Source organism: Cricetulus griseus (assembly GCF_003668045.3).
Source record: "Cricetulus griseus strain 17A/GY chromosome 1 unlocalized genomic scaffold, alternate assembly CriGri-PICRH-1.0 chr1_1, whole genome shotgun sequence".
NCBI lineage: Eukaryota > Metazoa > Chordata > Mammalia > Rodentia > Cricetidae > Cricetulus > Cricetulus griseus.
The window spans coordinates 85,302,860-85,314,110 of record NW_023276807.1 but is presented as its reverse complement, the minus strand read 5'-3'; the positions used below and the strand labels follow the sequence as shown (position 1 = coordinate 85,314,110).

Sequence of the window (11,251 nt, the reverse complement as noted above, 5' to 3'; positions counted from 1 at the left end):
GGGTCTATCTGCAGTCTTCTACATGTCCGAATCCAGTTATGCCAGCACCATTTGTTGAAGATGTTCTCTTTGTTCCATCGTATAAATTTGGATTGTTTGTCAAAAATCAGGTGTTTGTAGGTGTGTGGGTTAATATCAGGGTTTTCAACTCTTTTCCATTGGTCTACCTGTCTATTTTTGTGCCAATACCAAGCTGTTTTCAGGACTATAGCTCTGTAATAGAGCTTGAAGTCAGGGATGGTGATGTCTCCAGAAGTTCCTCTATTGTACAGGGTTGTTTTGGCTATCCTGGGTCTTTGGTTCAATGATCTTAAGAAATTGATTCTTTCGCTCTCCGTGATGCCACTCTACAAGAGCCTGGGGGGCGGTGGCGAGCAGACAGCGGTCATGATCCACCTGGGAGAAGCCTTCACCAAGTGTGGTTCTGAGGGAGAAACTGGTCCATGATGTATAATTCCTAGTGTGATTAAAAAAAAAAAAAAGTGCTGGCATGTCTAAGCCAATCAAAGTTGTTCAGTGGAATATCAATACAGAAGAATTATGTTCCTACTTAAAGGAATTCATCCACATATTGTATTTCAGGAATCTGTTGGTGAATCCCAGAGACCACTGGGTTGTGGTTATTGAGTTGGTATTATGTTCTTCCCACTTCTGAGAGACACTTACTCGTGCTCTTTTAAAATATTTTGAGGTTCCATCTGTCTTACTTGCTCCAAGTCATCTAATCTCCTGACACTCAGGATTAATTCTGCCATGGTCCTGGATTGTCGATATAGGGAAAGCCTGGTGTTGCCAAAATATGAAGCCATCCCATTACTGAACTGCTGGGGAGCACTCCCCTTAGGAGAAAAAGCTCTTCACAAGGAGTTGGAAACCTAACTGTTGGAACAATGTGCTGTTTTTGACACTGGTGCTGCTTGAGCCTTTCCTCCGTGATGGGTTCAGTTCTAGAAGTTATCTTAGAGGATATTAAAGTGCATACGTGCTTTGTAAGTGATCTGAAGCGTGGACTACATATCCAAGAGGCAAAATTTGATATCGTTGGGAACAGTGAGCATCCCTCTCCACCCCCCAAATGTTGACTACCCATTGGATGGAGAGAAGACTTTACATGTGCTTGGATCAATCAGAGACTCAGTTGTGGAAATTCTTTTTGAACAAGATAATGAGGAGAAATCAGTTGCCACTTTAATATTGGATTCTCTTTTGCAGTGTCCAATAGACACCAGGAAGCAACTGGTGGAGTATTTGGAAGTCGTAGGTGGCACATCTATGTTGCCAGGATTTCTTCACAGATTGCTTGCAGAAATATGGTATTTGGTAGAGAAACCAAAATACAAAAAGACTCTTGGCACCAAGACCTTCCGAATTCACACTCCACCTGCAAAGGTAATTGTGTGGCCTGGCTGGGCTGTTTTTGGAGCATTGCAAGATATGCTTGGGAGCTGCTTCCTTTCAAAGGAATATTATAGTCAGACAGGTTGCATACCTGACTGGTATTCTCTCAACAACCCACCTTTGGAAATGATGTTTGATGTTAGAAAAATGCAGCCACCACGTATGAACAGAGCATTTTCCACTGAGAAATAAAACTTTGAATAAATTCAGTCTTGCTTTATTTCAAATACTTAATTAGAAATAAATTGTACAAAGTATGTAGGATGCTTTAATATATATATATATATATATATATATATATATATATATATAACTTTTATGTAACAAAGCATTTCTGTATTTTCTCTTTGCATTAATATTTAATTTATCTCACTTTGTCTCTTGTGTGGTATGCTAAAATAGTGGATGCCTGTGAGATATATTGTATTTATATCAATAAAATGTAGTTAAGCTGCTCAAAAAAGAAAGGAAGGAAGGAAGGAAGGAAGGAAGGAAGGAAGGAAAAAAAGGAAGGAAGAAGGGAAGGAAGAAAGGGATCTTTCCTGTGCTCTCATGATTAAAACTGTCTTCCTCTGTTTATAGTATTCCCTTAAGTATTGTCTGCACTGATGGCTTTGTGATCAGGGACTGCCTTAGTTGGTGGTTTTCATGAAATATCATTTGATTTTAAAGACAACTTTGCTGAGTGTAATATAACTATAGTTTAGCAGTTATTTATCTTCAGAGCTTGAAGTATTTCATACCCTGGCTTTGAGGATTGCTGGCAAGAGATCTGATGTCATTCTGATGTTTTTGCTTTTGTGAGTTGGAATTTTTATTTATTTATTAAACTTTAACAGTTGTATTTACTTATTTATTTGTGTGCGTGCGTGCGTGCGTGCGTGCGTGCGTGCGTGCGTGCGTGTGTGTGTGTGTGTGTGTGTGTGTGTGTGCAGTTTTGTGCATGCTACAGCATACATGTGACAATCAGAGTATAGCTTGTGGAGTTTGTTCCCTTCTACTATGGGATCCTGGAGATGGCACACAGGTTGTCAGGCTTGGTGACAGGCACCTTTATTCACTGAGCCATATCATTGCCCCTTATAATTTTAAACACAGTTTCTTTGCTTTGTAATTTTGGCATCTTGACTAGAATATGTCATGTGCATTTCTTCTGCAGTCATATCTATTTGGAATTATAACTTCATCTTGTGTTTTAATCTGTGTTTCTTTCTCTCTAGATTTGGGGATTTTTTTTTTTAAGATTTTACTTATTATGTATACAAAGTTATGCCTGCAGAAAAAAAAGTTCTGTATGCCTGTAGGCTGGATGGGGCACCAGATCTCATTGTTGGTTGTGAGCAACCATGTGATTTCTGGGAATTAAACTCAAGACCTCTGAAAGAGCAATCAATGCTCTTAACCTCTGAGCCATCTCTCCAGACTCCCTTTTTATAATAGGATTATTTATTTATTTATTTATTATGTGTATATAATATTCTGCTGGCATGTATGCCTGCATGCCAGAAGAGGGCACCAGATCTCATTACAGATGGTTGTAAGTCACCATGTGGTTGCTGGGAATCGAACTCAGGACCTCTGGAAGTACAGCCAGTGCTCTTAACCTCTGAGCCATCTGTCCAGCCCCTTTTGGGAATTTTATTGGTGTGGTCTCAGTTTGTACTTCTGTCCTGTGGTTTCTTAGATTTAGTCTCTTGACCATATAACATCATTCTTGGCTACTGTGGTCATGCTTGTTTATTTATTTTTCCTTGTTGATACTTGAATACAGTCCTCTGTCAGCCCTGTTCTCCATCTCCAATAGTCTTCCCTCTGTTTGGTTTAGACTTTTGATAATGTTTACCACTGTATTTTTTTATTTATTCATTGAGTTTTCATTTATATTTCTTACTTGCTTTGTTTTTATATTTTTATTATATACAAGTTTTGTAAAGATCTATTTGTTTTATTTTATGTTTAACAGTGTTTTGCCTGAGTTTCTATGTGTACAATGTGTGTACAGTACCCACAGAGGTCAGAAGAGGGCGATGGATCCTCTGGAAGTAGAGTTACAGATGACTGTAGGTGCTTTTTTCACTTCTCTGTTATGATTTGTTGCATTGATTGGTTTTGATATCTCTGGATCTTTTTTTTTTTTTTGGAGGGGTCAGGATTATTCTTTTTGAGTAACCAGCTCTTCCATGCTCAGTCTCTAGGACCACTCTGAGGAGAAAACCAATTGCTTCTGAAAATTGCTTCTGTGTCACCTGTGTCACCTCCCTGACCAGGGAACTGCACAAATGAGAGTATGGTGTGATAGGTTTACTTCACTGCCCCCCCCCACTACCTATCATGCTCTTCTTCTCCCTTTCCCTCAATCTCCACCAGAAACATTGAATCTGAGCCGAGGTGTCTCGGGTAGGATTTGTCTCAGGTAGGTGGTGTGTGGCATGATGCAAGTACATGCCAGTCACTCATGCTGTGTCAGAACCCAAGCCGTAGTGAAGCCAAAAGTACAACATGGCAAATACTGCCAGAAGCAACTCAGATTATTGCGTGTTTGATTTTTGAATTAATCTTTGGCCATTGTGCATTGTCCAGCTTTTCACAGTCTACAATCAATTACCAATCCCACACAGGACAGCATCCCAGAGATCAAGAACCTGTGAGACAACTGAGGTGGGTCAGTCAAATTCACAGACCTGTGACATTAGTCATAGCTGGCTGCACATGGATCAAGGTCATTTCCCTGGTCCCTACTTCCGAATATTGACACTTTCGAGTAATTCTCTCTTCTTGACCGTGAAGGGCCTTTGTGGCTAACTTCTGAAGCACAAACTATGGTAAAGTTGAAAGGTTATCACTCTCTAGCTTGCGGATATTCACTTGGGGATAATGGAGACATTCCAAACTGGCTTGCTAAATTAATCAGCTGCTTTAGGGAAAGCCCCTTGGTCAGGACCTGCAGGTCCTCTAGAAGCTGAGGGCACCTCCAGCCAGCAAATGCTAGGACTTTCAGTTCTGTAATTGCACGAAGATGATATCTTCCAAAACCCAGTTAGCTTAGGAGTCAAGCTTTTCATTGAGTACTCTGCCTGACTGGGGCCCTGACTATTGCTTTGTGAGACCTTAAAGAGACAGATGTCAAACCCTTGGAGGTCAAGGCAGAAGGACTGTGAGATTTTGAGTGACAGGCCAGTCTGGGTTACATAAGGGCGGGTGGGGAAGAGAAAGGGAGTTACAGAAACCACGACACAATAAATGTGTGCTTTAAAGTGCTAGGAGTGGAATTTCTACACAACAGAAAGCTATAGAGCACTCTCTTGATTAATTTTTACCTATGCTTGGAGTACAATGAACTCTTCATAAATGGTAGCTGATGATGATAATCAAAAAAGAAACGTGGAACATCAGAGCCAAAGAGTAAGGGAACAGAGGAATTCAACAGAATTAAGTAATTGTTCTACAAAACTCAAGCAGGAGAAACAGATGGCATCTTGAAGACTGTGGTTATTGAGTCTAGTTATCAAGTAAAATATTACAAGATTCAATCTCCAGCACTAAAGAGAAGTTTTTATTGGATCTGAAGATTTATCAACTCTTAGTTTCAGATTAGAGTCTTACTTTCTGTCTTACAGTTTCTATTGCTGAGAAGAGGCACCATGACCACAGCAACTCTTATAAAGGAAACATGTGGTAGAATATTATTTTAAGGTGTGTGACTTTTTTATTTTTTATTTTATTTTTAAGCCTTTCTTTTTATTATTATTCTTATTCTTAATTACTCATATTTACATAACCATCTCCCCATTCCCTCATCCTCTCCTCCTCCTATGTTGTTCCCCACCCAACCCACCCCAACCCCCATAGCGCCGCCCCCTCCCCGCCCCCGACTCTTCTCCAGGGATAGTGAGGTCCTCTACCAAGGACCTTCAAAGTCTGTCATATTGTTTGGGGGAGGGTCTAGACCCTCCTTGCTGTATCTGGGCTGCAGTAGTATCCCTCCATAGGGAATGGGCTCCCAAAGTCCATTTGTGCTCTAGGGATAAAAACTGGCTCCGCTGTTAGAGGAGCCATAGACTGTCTTGGTCTCCTAGCTGGTACCCACATTCAGAGGGTTTGGTTTGGTCCAATGCTGTTTCTCCAGCTTTATGATTAGGGTCTCCATTCTATCAATAGGTCAGGTCCACTGTTCTGCAGGTCTCTCCATCCCCGTCTTGGCTCCTTTGCTCAACCCTCCTCCCTCTCCACAACTGAATTCCAGTAGTATGGTTCAGTGCTTAGCTATGGGTGTCTGTTTCTGCTTTGAACAGCAACTGGATGAAGACTCTCCTTCCTCTCCCTGCCCCGGGGCTCCAATTTGGTCAGGGGTTCTTGTCCCCATCCCCTTCTTTGAGGGACTATGCAATCTTCTCTTGGGGTCCTCCTTGTTTCCTAGCTCCTCTGGCAGTGTGGAATGTAGGCTAGTGATCCTTTGCTCTATGTCTAAAAATCAAAAATGAGTGAGTACATACCATGTTTATCTGTTTGTGATTGGGTTACCTCATTGAGGATGGTTTCTTCTAGTTCCATCCATTTGCCTGCGGATTTCAAGATTCTTGTTCTTTTCTGCTGAGTAATACTCCATTTTGTAAATATACCACATTTTCTCTATCCATTCTTCAGTTGAGGGGCATCTAGGTTGTTTCCAGGTTCTGGCTATTACAAATAATGCTGCTATGAACATGTGTCTTTATTGTATGAGTGTGCATTCTTTGGGTATATGCCCAAGAGAGGGATTGCTGGGTCTTGAGGTAGACTGATTCCCATTTTCTTGAGGAGTCGCCATACTGATTTCCAAAGTGGCTGTACAAGTTGGCACTCCTACCAGCAGTGGAGTAGAGTTCCTGTTTCTCCACATCCTCTCCAGCATAAACTGTCATTGGTGTTTTTGATTTTAGCCATTCTGACAGGATGGTATCTCAGAGTGGTTTTGAGTTGTATTTCCCTGAAGGCTAAGGATGTTGAGCACTTTCTCAAGTGTCTTTCAGCCATTTTGAATTCCTCTGTTGAGAATTCTCTATTTAGTTCTGCATTCCATCTTTTAATTGCATTGCTTTGTGTTTTGGGGCTAGTTTCTTGAGTTCATTGTATATTTTGGTGATCATCCTTCTGTCAGATGTGGGGTTGGTGAATATCTTTTCCCATTCTGTGGGCTGTTATTTTGTCTTGCTGATTGTGTCCTTTGCTTTACATGCCAGTTGTGGTGGTGTGTGACTTTTGTTTATGATGCATTTGTTAAATTGGTGAAGTTGTGATTCTTTGTTTGTCTAAAATACCTGATGGTCTAATAAAGAGCTGAATGGCTATTATCAAGGTAGGAGCAAGGATAGGTGGGGCTGGCAGGCAGAGAGTATAAATAGAAGGAGAACCGGGAGAAGAGAATGAGAAAACAAGAAGAGAAGAATGTCAGGGGCCAGCCATCCAGTTACCCAGTCAGCCACGTAGTAAGAAGAAAAGTAAGATATACAGAAGAAAGATAAAAGCCCAGAGGGAAAAGGTAGACGGTTAATTTAAGAAAAGCTGACTAGAAACAAGCCAAGCTAAGTCTGGCCACGCATAACTAAGAATAAGCCACTGTGTGTGGTTTATTTGTGAGTTGGGTGGTGGGCCCCTTAAAAAGTCAAAGAGTGAAAAAACATGGAACTACAGAAATATTTAATTGGGGTGACTAGCTTGCAGTTTCAGAGGTTCAGTCCATTATCATCATGAAGGGGAGCATGGCAGCATGCAGGCAGATGTAGCACTAGAATGGTAGCTATGAGTCCTACATCTTGCAGGCAACAGGAAGTCAACTGTGACACAGAGCAAAGCTTAAACAAAAGAGACCTTAAAGCCTGCCTCCACAGTGACACACTTCCTCCAATAAGGCCATACCTCCTAATGGTACTACTCCCTGTGGTGACCATTTTCTTTCAAACAACCACACTGTTATTTAAATATATATATATATATATATATATATATGTATGTGTGTGTGTGTGTGTGTGTGTGTGTGTGTGTGTGTGTGTGTATGTATGTATGTATATATATATATATATATTTATATGTTTTATATTATATATATTTAGTTTATATTACCTACCTACACACACATAGTTTTTTGAGACAGGGTTTCTCTGTGTATCTCTGCCTGTCCTGGAACTTATTCTGTAGACCAGGCTGGGCCTCAAACTCACAGATCCACCTGCCTCTGCTTCTGGAGTGCTGGGATTAAAGGTGTGTGCCACCACCACCATTAGTCATAAACCATGAATTTTAAAATGCTAACATTTCAAAATAGTTTAAATGGAATGGATAAAATAATTGAGGGCGCTGTATCAAAAACCCAGATGCTGGGTCAAGCAACTACCAGAACATTATTAGTTCAAGAGCCTATGGGGATTCTGCCCCCCAAAGGTGATTGACATGCACTAAAACCACAATTATACATCTTTGGCTGAGAAGCATCTTAGAGAACTTGGATGAGTTTCCATATGATAGACTCATGGTACCATTGTGATGAGAAGATGGGCTGATCTCTCTCTCTCTTATTAAACTGTAACACCCTGTCCTGGCTCCTACTGTCCGACTGTACATATATTGACACCTGGATGTATATTTCTGTCAAGTGGACCCTTAAAATGGTAGTTTAAGCTGGTGTGATGGCTTAGTGGATAAAGTGCTTGGTGCTCAGGCATGAGGACTGAAGTTTAGATTCCCAGAATGGGCATAAAGCTGAACAATGTAGCTGCTGCCTGTGCTGATAGCACACAGGGCGGCAGATCCTCCGAGGAAGCCGACTAGCCAGAACACCTGATTCAGGAGCTGTGGGTTCAACTGAGAAACCTTGCCTCAGTAAAAAAATGCTGACAACCATCCAGGAAGTCACGGGGCAACTGCAAGCTTCTATATGTATGTGTGTGCATACAGGTACATACACACAGCACACACGTGTGAACATGCATGCACACACACATTACACGCATACACATGCAAGACTTGCAGTGTTAATACTGCCTCATACAGGAAATATGCACAGGTCATACAGCAAGCACATGCCTTTTATAGTATTATGACTATGACATTAGGAAATGAACTGTTTTCCTTAAATGAGGATATATGAGACTGTTTTATCTTAATTTTTATGTTTATTTATTTGTATGTGTGTGTAAGAGAGTAAGAATACAACTAGTGGACCCAAGGAATTGAACTCCAGTGTTCAGGCTTGATTGCAGGGATCTTTACCTGCTGACCTGTTAGCTCACGAAACCACCATATTATTTTCAGTGCTGGTGATCCACACAGAGCCTTGCTCATGCAAAGTAAAACATTCGGACACTTTATGAGAAGACAGGGTAGCTCAGGCTGGACTGGAACTTGCTCTCTGGCCCAGATTAGCCTCAAATTCCAGATATTTCCACCCAATCTGTTGAGTGTTGAGATTCCAGATATGTGCCATCACCACCCAGCTTTATCTTTTTTCCACTCCAGGGTATGCTTTTTCAAAACTTAAGCCAGGCAGGCAGAGGTGGCACACAACTTTAATCCCAGCACTCGGGAGGCAGAATCAGACAGATCTCTGTGAATTCAAGGCCAGCCTGGTTTACAGAGGGAGTTCCATCCAGGACAGCCAGAGCTGTCACACAGCAAAACCCTGCCTCAAAAAACAACAAAAACAAAGTTAAAAACAAAATACAAAACATTTAATTTTTAACATTAGCTTACAATGTAATGGGTTTCATTATGTCATTTTGTACATGTGTGTCATACCTAGGCCTCATTTGTTCTCCACTACCTTTCCTGATGCCCACTGATCCCCACTTTGGCTCCCTCCTCTCCCGGGAGTTCTCTTTCTGCTTCCACACACATATGTTACATTTCTCCCCACACCCTGTTAGGACATCTTCCTCTTCTCTCTCATGATCACCAATGCACACACATACAAACTCTCACACCTATAAATAAATATGTTTGTTTTATAAATAATGGTTTTAAATTTAGGTTTTAAAAATGAGAGAGAAACATAGTATTTATTTTTCTGAACCTGGCTTATTTTGCTTAGCACAATAATTTTCCAGCAACTGTCATGGTATTTATCTTTATAGCTGAATAAATTTCCATTATGTAAATGTACCATATTTCCTTTATAAGTTCATCTGTTGATGATCATGTAGGGTGGTTCCATTTCCAAGCTATTGTGAGTACTGCAGTGTGGATGTGCAAATATCGCCGTGGTATGTTGACTTAAGAGTCCTTTGGGTAAATAACCAGGAGTTGTATATCTGATGCCAAGCCTCATCTTTAATGCTTTTTTCCTTCCTTCCTCCCTTCCTCCCTCCCTCCCTTCTTTCTTTCCTTTCTTTCTTTCTTTCTTTCTTTCTTTCTTTCTTTCTTTCTTTCTTCCTTCCTTCCTTCCTTCCTTCATCCCTCCCGCTCTCCTTTTTCTCTCTCGCTTCCTTCCTTTTCTTTTTTTTTTTTTGAGACAGTATCTCACTGAGTAGCTCAGACTGGTTTTGAATTCTCAGAGATTTTCCTGTCTCAGGCTGTGTGTGTGTGTGTGTGTGTGTGTGTGTGTGTGTGTGTGTGTGTGTGTGTACACACTTAAGGAGGCCAGAAGAGAGTATCAGATTCCCTGATGTAGTATTTTCGGGCAGTTTGAGCCATCCCACCTGGATACTATGAACTAAACTCTCTTCTGATGGGGGAGGTTCTTCTATGTATATGTTTGTCTTATTGGTTGATAAATAAAGTACTGTTGGCCAATAGGGAAGCAAGTTAGGCAGGACTAGGAGTCGAGAAGGACTCTGGGAAATGTAGTAAAGAGAAGTCTTGTGGTCCAGGCAGGAAGTGACATAGAAGGCAGACTCAGAATATAAACAGGGACAAGCAGGAAATTGTGCTCTTCCTCCTCCTCTCTTCTCTGTAGAGCCAACGTGTGATCCTGGCAAGAGAAGATGCCTGTTGCTGGTGTCTGATAAGATAAATTCTTGTCGGGTGTTGGTGGAGCACGCCTTTAATCCCAGCTCTCGGAAGGCAGAGGCAGGCGGATCTCTGTGAGTTCGAGGCCAGCCTGGTCTCCAGAGCGAGTGCCAGGATAGGCTCCAAAGCTACACAGAGAAACCCTGTCTCGAAAAAACAAACAAAACAAAACAAAAAGATAAGTTCTTATAAAATATGTAGATTAGTAGTTATGGTTGATAGTTAAGACTGAGCTAGCAAGAAATCCTAGTCATTGGCCAGCAGCATTGCACTTAATATAAGTCTCTGTATGTTATTTTGGGCACCCTTGTGGCTGTGGGGCTTGGGCGGCTTGGCAGAAAGATTTATAGTTACACTCTTCCTTTGCAAGAGTATCAAATACTGTTAGCCATTTCTCCAGCCTCCTTGCCTTCTTTAAAAAAATATTTATTTAAAAGATTATTAAGCTGGAAGCAACAAACCATGCCTTTAGTCTCAGCGTTTGGGAGGGAGCTGCAACAGGATCTCTGTGAGTTCCAGGCCACTCTGTTTTCCATAGCAAGTTCTAGATCAGGAGTACATAGTGATAACGTGTCTCAAACGTTTCTGTTCCTTTTAATCATTAGCCAGTATAGCAAAAATGTCAAGTAAATTTTTAATATTGTAGCTAATCAGGGCAGCATTTTCTACCAGCTTTCCCTAATTTTCTGTAGTCTTGATTTTGGAAAGTGAGCACCAATAGTGAATCTATCCATATTTGTAGTTTAGCATTTCTTCTAATGCTAATATAATTCAAGAGATAACAACCAAACCTGTTATTCTGAACTTTCCTGTTAAACACAATTGCTTGCCCAATTTTTTTTCAAAGCTGATTGTCAACATTTGCTTTTCTGTG

The 11,251-nt window shown here is 40.9% G+C and overlaps 1 pseudogene; it reads left to right on the top strand.

The window, feature by feature from the left end:
- The first annotated feature begins 339 nt into the window (after positions 1-339).
- On the top strand, positions 340-1,590 carry LOC100754378 (annotated as a pseudogene).
- Positions 1,591-11,251: the final 9,661 nt, after the last annotated feature.